Source organism: Jaculus jaculus, chromosome 13, assembly GCF_020740685.1.
Source record: "Jaculus jaculus isolate mJacJac1 chromosome 13, mJacJac1.mat.Y.cur, whole genome shotgun sequence".
Taxonomy (NCBI): domain Eukaryota; kingdom Metazoa; phylum Chordata; class Mammalia; order Rodentia; family Dipodidae; genus Jaculus; species Jaculus jaculus.
In genome coordinates, this window is record NC_059114.1 from 52,293,490 (window position 1) to 52,306,492 (window position 13,003).

Consider the following 13,003-nt stretch of genomic DNA (forward strand, 5'->3'; position numbering starts at 1 on the left):
GGCAAGCACTTTAACTGGTAAGACATCTCTCCAGCCCCATAGCTGTACATTTTATTAAGGACGACTGTATTAGCAGAGGGGTTTTCATTCCCAACATTATCTTAATTTTGACCTTATAAGGGGACATTTTCTCTCAGATTTGTGGATAATGAAATTGAGCTTCACCAAAATGTTTGCTAGAAGCCATTCAACTGGTAAGTAATATACTAGGAATTTGAACTCAGGCTTAAACTATAGTGTCCATGTTCCTTCTCCAAGATATTGGCCCAAGAAGAACACCATGTCACTTATCATTGGCCTTTTCAATGTGCACTCCCCAATGTCCCCCAGTTCAGAAAACATTAAAAATCTTCTTAAAAGCAATTGGAATATAAAACACCTTTAAGGTTTTAAGGTAGACTGTCAATGTTGTCTTATATCCTTCTCTCAATCTGAACACATTTAGCAGTCAATACTGACTACCAGTCATGAAGGCAGTCAGTGAGACAGAGCCAGTGTCTACTTAGAAAACTGTCCATCTAGGACTTCTGGGTAAGATGGCAGTATACTAGCCTCACCAAAGTAGCCTAGGGAAGTATATAAGCAGAAACACAGCAGAATATACTCTTCTTCTGAAAAGTGAAGGTGTAAAAGTTATTATCAATCACAGCAGAGAAACAGGAGAGACCAAGATCTTCCAGAAAGAGGAAATGGGCCAGAATGGAATGGGCCAGGTGCCTGTGGCCCCATCCGCACCCGTGTGGGCAAGGTAGAGGGGCCAGAGCAGAAACAAGGCGAGGGGATTTTCCACTCACAGAGGCCTCCTCGCAAAGTCAAGAAACCTGAGGAAGACAGCAGCTGCTGAAGGAGAACACGGGTGGGACCGGCTGAGCAGCTCCAGTAAGACTGCAGCCACCCTGCATAGCCTCCCTTCCCCCAACCATCAGGGCCATGAACCTCCAGAGAACTCATTCAACTCCACTGCCCAGCACTGAGAGGGATCAATGAGGGCACTCAGCATCGGGGTAACTGGAAGCCACCAAAAGGTAACAGGGCCTATTTACACAGAGCCAGATGCATAGGACTGCATGGAAGTGCTAATCCCCCTTTCTGTGTCAGGAAAGGTTATGTAGTACACTTTGAAATATATATTCTTGGTTGGCTTTACCATTCTCAAATGAGCTGTATTTGGGGGTTGACTATTGTTGCCTTTGACATTTCCTGATTTTTAGGGTCTTTGTTTTTTTCTTCTGTCATTAGTGGGGGCAGGGTCTGACTGGCCCTAGGCTGATTTAGACCACATTTCAGACTAGAAATCTCAACCTCCTAGTTAACAGGATTAGGGGTGTGGGGCAATACACACCTTTAGGGATTTTGGCTTGATTGGATTATCTGGTTATTTGAATAGAAATGGTTCATTTGGCTAATCTAAATTTAGAATCAGCCCACAAATAAATGTCCTAAGAGTTAAATATGTACGCATTCAAAATTTGAAGCCATAAAGAATTAAAATGAAATAGTATGTATTTCTTTTCATAAACTAGACCTCAGAGGTGCATTTCTAAATAAGAAATAGAAGCCATACCTATATAAACATTTTGACAGACATGCTAACATAATTTGTAAACTTTAGCCTGCACCAAACACACTCCAAAAACTCAAAATAAAACCAAACAAACTATAGAACTGGTAGGAAATGTTTATGACAGTTATAACAAAAGAGTAGTTTTGTTAATTGAACTACATTAAACTACATTAAACTATCCTCAGGTTTATTTCATGATGGTTTTCAAAATTAATTTCAAATTGAGGCACTTGTTGCAAGAAACTTGTCTCCAAGGTCATGTGGTTTCCTGAGTTTATTCTCACCTAGAATTATGAGAATTGAGGAAAGTTAAGCAAACTGGATGAAGTTCTAGCTTGACCATTTACAATTTCCATGGCATTGTGAAAGTCTCTGGATATGTTTGTTTAGTGGATATAGCTCACCACATCTGTGTGTGTGTGTGTGTGTGTGTGTGTGTGTGTGTGTGTGTGTGTGTCAGAGAGGGAGAGAGAGAGAGAGAGAGAGAGAGAGAGAGTTTCAGTTCCACTTTCTGGCATGTCATAATACTCAATAAATGGTGGCCACTGAACACTGTGTAACACATGGATATTTAGATATTCAGTGATACATTTTTATTGAATAAATAAATATCTTCTACAAATTAATAAGAAGAGCCCTTAACAAATAAGCAAGGGTATGGAAGAAATATAATGCATAGAAAAGAAAAACAAACAAATGTTTGTGAAACTTGGAAAGAGAAGTCAATTGAAATAATAATAATAATTTTAATTTAAAATACCCCTTAAACAATAACAAATTGCTTTTTTTTTTTTTTTTTTTGCCTTCTGGGTTCAATACAAATTCTAAACAACTGATCATGCAGGCAAGGTTGTAAGGAGATCTTGCCTATAATTAATGAATGCAGCAGAAATTTATACAATAGTCCTAGAAAAATAACTGATAATAGTTTAAAAATTTTAAATTTAAACATTCAGTTATCCCACTTCTAGGAATCTAGACTTCAAGTACATACATATGTAAAATTACACCTTTAAGAATGTTTGTTGTGCATTTTTGGATGGTAAAAAGCACTGGAAATAATCTAAGTGTACATTAGTTGATAAATACTTAAAAATACTAATGAATCCATCTAACTATATAAAGTAGGTCTAGGTAAAATTATATATATATAATCAAGGGAGCAATTTTCAAGATAATATAAATGCTAGTATTTGCTAACACTTATGTGTTAAGCAGTTGGATAAACAATGTGCATAGTTACCTCACTTAGTCCTCAAATATAAATAAATAGTCTATAGTCTTCAGTTTTTATATTTGTAAAATAGAAAATAGGACCAGAGAAGTTCTAAAATCTCTACTATCATTGCTATAAAGTGTCTGTATTACACCCTTCTTTTGAAAAGGCATCTAGATGTGGCAGAAGCTGAGTGCTATGACCATCTAAGAGCTGAACAACCAAATTACACGTCTATTCATGTGGTTTCTGCTATGGGGATTTAGTAGTGATTGATTCTGCCCCCTGGAAAACATTCGAGACTTGTTCTCCAACGTTAAATGAAATGAGACCAGTACTAATTGATCATGATGTTTTCGTACTAGAGCAAACTGGCTCCTCCTGAAGCCACCCTATAAAGTGAAGCAAGCTCAGTTTTAGCAGAGCCCAGCCACATGCTCTCTTGAGTGGGAGAATGCCTTTCTTCAGAGTTTCCCCGCTTGCATGGAAACTCACCGCCTGGGATTCCTGAAACTGTGATCCTGGCAAATGTCCACTGTCACACTGGGCAGTGGAGAATGGGAACAGTGAGGCAAAACCAACTGAGAGGCCACTGCGTTTTCCTAAATGGTCTTCACTCCTGGCCCATCACCATCAGTACCAGCAGTGTACAATTGAGTACCTTTATACTTTCTTCCTGTGGAAAAGGTTTATCAGTTATGAACGTGTATGGGATAGGATGGAAATATAGGAAAGTGACTGGTGAACTCAAAACTACAAACCCACATTTTATTTTTATTTTTTTAAACTTAATGTATTTATGCATTAGTTTGAAAGAGTGAGAGAGGGGAAAAAGCCAGAGAGGGAATGGAAATGCCAGAGCCTCCAGCCACTGCAAAAGGACTCCAGAAGCATGCGCCACCTCATGCATCTGCTTACGTGAGTCCTGGGGAATCAAACTGAGGTCCTTTGACTTTGCAAGCAAACACCTTAACAGCTAAGCCATCTCTCCAGTGCCAAACCCACATTTTAGAAAGAAAATTTCATTTTGTGAAAGCAAAGCTGTTGCAGTAACTTCACATGGCTGGGACACACGCCTGACCAGAAGCAGCTGGTGGGAGACAAGGCTTTCAGGCTTACAGATTCCAGGGGAAGCTTCACAGTGGTGGAGGAAGCTGGCTCACTTCACTCATCCACAGCAGAGGGAGAAAAACAACCAGAGTTTGTGACAACTCAGGACACACCTCAGGGCTAGACTCAACTTCCACCCCCAGTGATACACCAGGTCCTCCAGCAGGGTTCTGCCTGCTGGAGACTTAACTAGGAAGTTTAATATTAATCAAAGACCCCTGCAGCTAGGAGACATTACATTCAAACCACCACAGTAGCAAAGAGAGCTCTTAAAACTGTCCTCATTTTGCCATCCCTTTTACAAATATTTATTTATTTGCAAGCAGAGAGAGAAAATGGGTTTACCGGGGCCTCTAGCCACTGCAGACGAATTTCAGATGCATGCACCACTTTGTGCATCTGGCTTCATGTAGGTACTGGGGAATCAACCCTGGGTCCTTAGCTTCTCAGGCAAGCACCTTAACCACTGAGCAATCTCTCCAGCTCCCACCTCCCACTTTTTAAGCAACAGAAATATATTCTGTTACTTGGTTAATACCCGACATAACAATGTGTTTCAGTAAGTACAAATTCAAAATATAAAACAGGCTCTTATGTTTGTCTGTTTGATAAATGTGCTTTGTTAAAAAAATATTACCATTGCCTAGATACTGTCTCTCCCATTGAGAAGATAGATAGGATTTGATTAGATACAATTAGTGCTGCTTGTATAAAAGAGAGAGAGAGAGACTAGGAATTTGGAGCGACTTACTCCAAAAAGGGACTAAGTGCAGCTACAGCCTGTGGCAGGCAGGTGAATGAAGTGGCCATTTGGAAGTTGACTGACTCCAACTCCAGCCCAGAGAAGCACACCTTCCTACATGGCTGCCACAACAACACCTGAAAGCAGTGCCAGATGTTTAAAAGTACAAAAGAGATCTTCCATTTCTTGACTCACCTTCTAGTCATTTATATATTTTTTGAGGGTTCTAACATTTTCCTCAATCAAGTTAAGCCTACTGTCAAAAGCTGAATGCTCTAAGAGAGAATTGGTTGCTATCCACACTGAGCTGTTGATTAGGGAGACTACAAGGTCCACAAATAAAGACAACTTTCTGTCAAAGCACTTGATTATCTGCCTGAGGCAAAAACTAAGAACCTATTGCTGAAGACACCATATGCTGCTCATATAGGGCACGGAGAGACCTGGCTGGAATTCAGAAGAAAGCCAGTCCCCAGACAGCCTGTTTAGTGCTAGAAAGCACTACATGAGCTACTGGGGGAAAATAGCCATCAACAGTCTGAGCAGCCAGAGGTCTAAGCTACTCAGAGCAAACGCTCTGACATGATGTGCACGCCAGTGTAAAGGTGGCACACAGCCTTTGTGGGTAACCAATAGCTTTCTGACTGGCTAAGAGATCGGCTCAGTGTAAAGGAACCCATATCTGGAATTGGGAACTAGATTAGAATCCTACGGAGACAAAGATTATGTTCTCAGGTGGCAAGCTTTCACTAGTCTTTGGCTGAAAGAGGAGTTACATACATCAAATTCTCCCTAAATTAATAATATTTATGCCATTTAAACTATGCTGATATACTGACTTCATTTCCCATTGGAGAATCTGTTCTTCTTTGTCAGAAGGTAGCAAGACCCCCAGGAGATCAACTACCTCTCACACTTCAGCCAAGCCACAGCTGAATCCACAGAGGAATTGGAGAGACAAGCAAGAGTGCTGCTTCCATGCTGCTCCTGATAATCAGCTCCAGGCTGTAGGAGACAGACCCTGAGGATACTCAACACCTACCAAAGAGGAGATCTGGAGGCTCCTAAGAGCTCATCACTGAAGTAGACTTAAAAGTCACTCACTGTGGCTCATGGAATTTTGCAGAAGAGGGGGTAGAAAGATTGTAAGAGCCACAGGTTGAGATATCATGCCGAGAGACATTCCCTCCCCACCCCCCGAGAATAACTGACTACTGCTCCCACAAAGCATAAACTACAACCCCATGGGAAATACCTGAAACCATACTGAGGAGTGACCCCAATGGAATGGGGACAGGGATGAGGGAAAAGAGGGTACCAACACATGATGTGTCCATACAAAACATCTTGTTAATAATAATAAATATAATAAATAATAAATAGTCTCTCTCTCTTTTATACAAGCAGCACTAATAGTATCTAATCAAATCCTATCTATCTTCTCAATGGGAGAGGCAGGGAGATGAAACTCTTTTTTACCTTGTCGGAAAATCTTGCTGCACTTACAAATCAGCTTGACCAACCCTGATGCTCATTGTATTGTGTGTTTGTTAATAATCAAGTGTCAGCATTGTGCTTATAGCTGATTGCTGTGTTTTAGCCAAATGCTGAAAAAAGCCAATAAGTCACAGATAAATAAATGCTATTCCTTATGGCTTTCTTTTTAAAAGCAAAAGAATATAACAGACTAGCTGTGCCGAAAGCCCACCTATTCTTCATGTAAAATACTGGCTTTGAGACTGGACTTAAGATGAAACAGCTGTCTGATGATATCTCTGCTTCTAGCAACCTGATATGAAATTAAAACATGCAACTCTACTATGAGGCAATAGTTCCATATTCTCATTGATATCTGGCACTGGCCTCATGGGACCTTTGGCCATGGCATGGGCCTGGTTTATTGCTACTTTGAACTCAACCAATCCACTGATTTATATGTCACTATTTCCTAATACTAGCTTCACAGAAGGGTACAAAGTGCGTTGTATGCTCATTTGTTATATGAGCCAGAGGCAAGGCTAACTCATACTCCCTGGAGCTTCTCTTCCTTGAGCTTAGAAACAAATGGCAAGAATAAAAAAGAGTTGAATGGGAGCAGAGGCTGGGAAGGCTGGAAGATAGGCTGGGTGTCACCCATGCACCAGGGCATGCAAAATCTGTCTTTAAAGGAGATAAATTTGCCTCAATTCTGACTCCCTTGGACTGAAATGCTTCCTGTGAAACTGTTTCTCTGTTCCTTATCTACTCCCAATGAAGTGATTCCCCTGAGGCTTCTTGACTTCTGGATATTAGCACCTACCTAAAATATTATTTGATGCTAAAACATGTAAAAACTTATTCAATAATCATGTTATGGCTGAATTACTCAAGTATACCTGGTTGTACACTCTTACACTGGGTTCTCATATAGTAAGAATGATCTTTTATGCTTGTATTAAGCTGAGAAGAATAACTTAGCAGAGATAATAGCATTAGAGACAAACCTCCTGCCGATTAAATTTTTGGAGAGGAGTTTAATTTGAGTGAAGAACGCATATGCGTCAGACAGCTCCCAGAAGTAGGAGAGGTTCAGAGAGTTCTACACAGCAATGTGGGCAAGTAGAATTTATAGAAAGAACCAGAATGAGATATAGAAAGAGCTTGATTGGTTACAGATGGATTCTTGCCTTTTGTGGATTGGTGATCATTTGGTAGCCTATGACTAGCTGAAGTTTGGGTGCTGTGATTGGCTACAGAGATAGCCTTAGACAAAAGTTCACACTTAATATATTTAATGTAATGCTGGCTACAATTACTTCTTGAAAACTTGGTCCTGTTACTTAACTGACCTTATATTCTGGGACTGCCGGACTGTTACACTTGCTCTTTAGATGGAAGGATTCATTTCTTCTTCTATTTTCCCACTTGGGCTCAAACATAATTCATCTTCCAGTCCTGCCCAGGAGGAATGACCAGTTAATTAAGCTCCCTGGTGATATCAAGATTATTTCTTTAAACAATTAAAAGAAAACTTAGGAGAAAGGAAGGGAAAACACAAGATTTTCCTGAACTTGAGCTATCATTCACTTTTATTGCATCATCAAGTAACTTCAGTTTAGAGTCATATTTTAATACAGAAATAACTTAAAACATTAGCATATTTGATATTTGAAATTATGCTGATTGGCTGGCATATTTTTAAAACATACCAAATAAGACAAGCATCAACAATGTTTGGCAAGTTTTTAAACAAAATATATCATAAGAAACAAATGAAAGGAACTGTCAACAAATTCCTTTGTAAAATTTAAAGGACAAATGCATAGAATTGCAGTAGGTGTATTAACTCCATGTAGAATTTAAAATGACTTTTGTGGTTTATAATCCTTTTAAGATTCAATCTGTAAAATTGCTTTGGAACAATGAAAACCTAAAATCAAATAATAAAGCAGACTAACGGATAAAGACTGTAATACAAATGGACATATTTTATCCTGCCTGCTTAAAGTGAGAGTAATTTCTATTCCCTTTATAAACACAAAGACGGGTCTACATTAATTTGCCTTACAATAGTCATTATTTCCTTTGGAAAAGTTCAAGTTATTTTTAAATTATAAACCAATTGTAGTCTTTTCCTTCACTATTACTGATTTTTGTATGATATATACATACATATATATAAATATATAAAAAATCATAAAAGAGTCAAAATTACAGAAGCCCTGATGGACATAAAGCCATGGGTATTACAAAACAGCTGTGGCAAGGATTGGCTCCTATGTGAGGGGGTTTAGAGCATAGACTTTTGCTTTGAAGTGATTGTCTTTGGGTTTGAATATCACTATCTGCCAAACAGAAACTAGATAGAATAAGACCAAAATCCTCATCTTATTGGTGAGCTTCATTATTTCTATGCAACTTTTCAGAGCACGTTAAAATTCTCTGCTGTAGTCTCTCTGTGACTGGGTTTTAATGTACGGCAGTATGTCCCAAGGGCAGAGAAAATTATGCTACCTGAACCTTTATCTGTAAGCCAGCAATACAACAGGGCAATGTAAAATAGAAGACAGATTTATTTAGGCATAAACAATGTAAAAAATATTATTCAATACAAGAAACATAAAATCCAATATCCCAATAAATCTGGCTGGCAAGTCTTACCTTATTGCTAAATGATTGCACAAAAGAACAAACTTTCTTTAATGTTTCCAGGTTGACAAATGCTACCTGTTCTGTCTACAGCTTCCCAAATGTCAGAAGCTATAAAGTCCTTCTCTCTGGGTGCCAATGTTTCCAAGGAGGCTTGCAGGGGTTCAGAGTCATTCCCATTATAGTTTACTGAGGCCATGTCCTTGCCTCTGTCCCCTGGTGGTTCAGAAAACAGGGACAGCTTTGGAGTGTAGTATTATAGAGTTGCCCACATTTTGTCTTAAAGTTGCTAAAACGATTTAGTCTAGTGTATCTGCATAAAAAGTCACCCCAGCATGTCATTAAAAAACAGGCTCAGCAGATGTGGTGACACATGTCTTTAATCCCAATACTTGGAGGCAGACATAGGAGAATCGCCAGGAGTTTGAGGCATAGTAGATACATAGTAGATTCAAGGTCAGCCTGGGCTACAGCAAGAGCCTACCTTGACCCCCCCCCAATATATATATATATATATATATATATATATATATATATATATATATATATATATATGTGTGTGTGTGTGTGTGTGTGTGTGTGTATATACACACACATATACATATATATGTATGTGTGTATATATAATTTATATATATGTATACATAATATATATATTATATATATACATATGTATGTTTATATATATATGTATATGTATGTATACATATATATGTATATTTATGTATATATATTATATATATATATGTATATATTTAAAGCAGGCTCATAGTTATTTGGGGTGAAGATTGGATTCTTTGTTTTGAAAAAGTCATCCCCAGGTATATAGCCAGTACTGTATGTCTGTGGGCCATATTTAGTTTTAGAAGAAAAACATGACCCAGATCATTTCATTTAAATTTATATTTCCATTGATAGTTAAGATGATTTTGTCAGAACTTTTATTAAACTCTTTCTACATGTTAGTACCAGGTTAAACCATAGGGATTTTGTGATGTGATGATTCAACTCCACCCTCTTGAAGTTAACCATGTAGCTGGGCAGCCAGAAAACTTAAAAGGGTTCTTGGCCAAAACCTCTTGTTTTCCTGAATTCTAGTCTGAAGTCCCACAAAGGCTTTCATCCTTCCACTGTAGTTGTAGCTACTATATTCCTCACCTACATTCCTACTATTCCTCGGCTTCCAGTTTCAACTCTACAGTAAGTAACTGCACCCTACTGAGAGGTATGAATACTATCATGGAGTGTTGGGAGTGTTCCCGGATCCTTGTTCCTTGTCCCATGAACTTGTAGAATGAAATCCGTGGGCCATGGGCCAGTGGATAAGGTTCAGAGAGACTTAATTACAGTTGAAAGCTTGAGGAGGTTGAAGAGAAGAGAGCTTAACACAAGAGAAGGAAGCAAGGTGGAGCACTAGCCCAGAAAGCTTACCTCCAGACTCTGATCTGAGTTTTTTATGGGGAGTGGCTACGTGAGGAAGGCCAGGTTGTCAGGTTACTATGGACAAAACCAGATTTTACAGCTTTGTCAGTAGTCCTAGGTGAGGATCAGAGTTTCTGTCCCCTAGGAAGGGTGCAAGCTTAATCTAGAGATCTTTCCTGGAGGGTGTAACATCCAGGGTTTTGCAAGCTTAGTGACCTTCCTACTTTTAGTCAAGAAATACAAAGCCATTGCTTTTGAGGTTCTGTTACCCTGACTGCCTAGCCAATTTCTGTCTCCCATCAGCACTTAGGGAGTAAAAGCTTGATCTGTGCTGTTGACTATTCTACCAGCAGCACCCAGGACAGTGTTGGGCAGTCAAATTCAGTAAGCATTTGTTTAAATAAAGGTCTGTCTGTCTTTTGGATAGGTTGATTCCTTCAAGTGAGGGCAATGAATTGGGTGAGAAAATTTGTTCCATTCCCTCTCTCTGAAACAAGCCTTGTGACTGATCTTTTCATAATCTCATGAAATCCTCTGAATAATTAGAAAGTGTGACAAATTGGAACTGTCTGGGTTTGAACTCATGGTTCCCTAACCCCAGCATTTGCATTGTTTTACTTCAATGCAACTTCAAAACTATGTGATATATATGGTACTTTATTACAGTGCCATGCTAAATAGGTACATGTTATATGCAAACATAACAAGGGAAAGTGAAGCAAAATGATCAAGCACTCGGGTGCAAGCTAAAGTAGAGCTGGTTTCAAATTGTGCTTTTCCTACTTAAGGTTTACCTGTGGCAAAATAGTGAAGCTCTGGGTCCTCTTCTATAAATGGCAATAACAATACCTATTTTAGAGGATTGTTGAGAGAAGAAGTCAAGGAAAAGCACAAGTTGAACATAGCATCTAGCACATGTCCAGTGTTCAGTACTAAGGAACTTCAATATGAACTGCTACTGTTGTTAATGAACGTGCGTAAGTGTTAGTTGGAAAGGTAAAAGGGAATAATCAAAGATAAAGAGACCCCCTTTCTATGAGGAGGCTATAACTAAACTTGAGGGCCTTGTTTTTTCAGAACGAATGAAGGACAGTTTGTTTGTGATGACCTAGTTGTGGTCATCTGTGCCCTGAAAATGCTTTCTGGACACACAACCCTTTGTTTTCTCAGCTACAAATAGAGGGCAATTATAACACTAGCCAACTTCACAAGTTCTGTGAAGAATGTCAAACTTAGATGTCGAAAATAGTTTTGAAAATATGCAAAGTAACATTTGTCCTCTAACAAATGATTACCTTTTCCTCAGAGATGCATTCAAAATCTACTTTGGTAAGCCACTGACTGAACCGCCTTTCTCTACCAGCCACCTGTCAATTTGTGCAGTAAAAGTGCCCCCAAATAGGATAGGAAAATATTTTGGGGAGTTGCCATGGCAACCTAGAGACCACTTTAGAATGTCCTAATCAATCACAATATCAGCCCAACTTGAAATATAATTCAAACTACTTCCATTTTATTGAGTACATCATAGAATAATTTGTCCTCCTAGCATGACTTTTAGCTGATGTGAGAAAAAAAAAATGGCATGTTCTCTCTGGTAACTAATATTCCACCATTTAAATCGAACCATATGACATAGCTAAGTATTTATCTCTTAAATATCCCTTTTCCTTAAAATGTTTCCTTAACGATACCTGCTAGACAAAATTTTGGAATTCCATTATTCTATTATACATATTATTAAATAAGGCTTACTACCCAAATTTTTGTAGCAATCACTAGGTGAGCATTTGATGAAAGTTGAAAATTTCTTAGTACTTAGTTTTCAGTTAACCTGATTGATGGTTTCTAATTTAGAGATCTACTTGTACATAGAGAAAACTGGGACAATAACATATTTAACATATTAACAATGGATTTTCCTTGCTGAAAAGAAGATACAATTAAGTTGTTCTGATTAACCTCATGACAAAACAAAAGTGTACAGACAGTACAATGAGGGCTGACTATCTCTTGCTCCATAAATAAAGCGGAACAATGGATTTAAGCCATGATTGAAGTGTGAGGAATTTTTTGCCCTCATTTAGTAAAGTATGCCATTAGGATACAATTCAGTTGTTCATCTCAGCCCAACATGGATAAATATGGAGCCTTCGTGGACAGCTTTAAAGATATTTACCTACAGTTTTTGCATTAACTTTATACTTCTTCCCTTATAAATCCTGCTAATGATAATTTAAGGACTTTTTTTTCCTATTCTTGCTTTAAAAATTATTTATTTATTTATTTCAGAGAGAAAAATAAATAGAGACAGGGAGAAAATTGGCATGCCAGGACCTATAGCCACTGCAAATGAACTCCAGATGCATGAGCCACCTTGTGCATCTGGCTTGCATGGGACTAGGAGAATTGAACCTGGGTTCTTAGGCTTCACGGGAAAGCACCTTAACTACTAAGCCATCTACCAATCATTATTATTATTTTTAATTTTAAAAAACTAGTGTAGTGCTTGCTTCAGAAGCACATAGACTAAAATTAGAGCAACATAGAGATCTGCAATGCCCCTACTCAAGAACGACATGTAAATACATGAACTGTTCCACATTTTTATTTCAATAATCATCTCTATAAGCTTAATAAAGGCATAATCAAATGCAATGAATGAATTCCAGGAATCATCAAGAAAATGAAACCTTGACCTGAAATTGTACCTGAAAAAAAGAGATGGACATGATGATGAAACAGACTAGGAAACAAAAATCAAATAGAACTTTAAGAAATCCCCTATAACCCCTCACTAATAGAGTCACTCATGTAGAGA

At 38.3% G+C, this 13,003-nt stretch overlaps 1 non-coding gene across 1 annotated transcript; it reads left to right on the forward strand.

Annotated features, from left to right (window-relative positions):
* The first annotated feature begins 12,687 nt into the window (after positions 1–12,687).
* On the forward strand, positions 12,688–12,791 carry LOC123454338. Its single transcript, XR_006633313.1, has one exon. It is a non-coding gene; the product is annotated as a U6 spliceosomal RNA (small nuclear RNA).
* Positions 12,792–13,003: the final 212 nt, after the last annotated feature.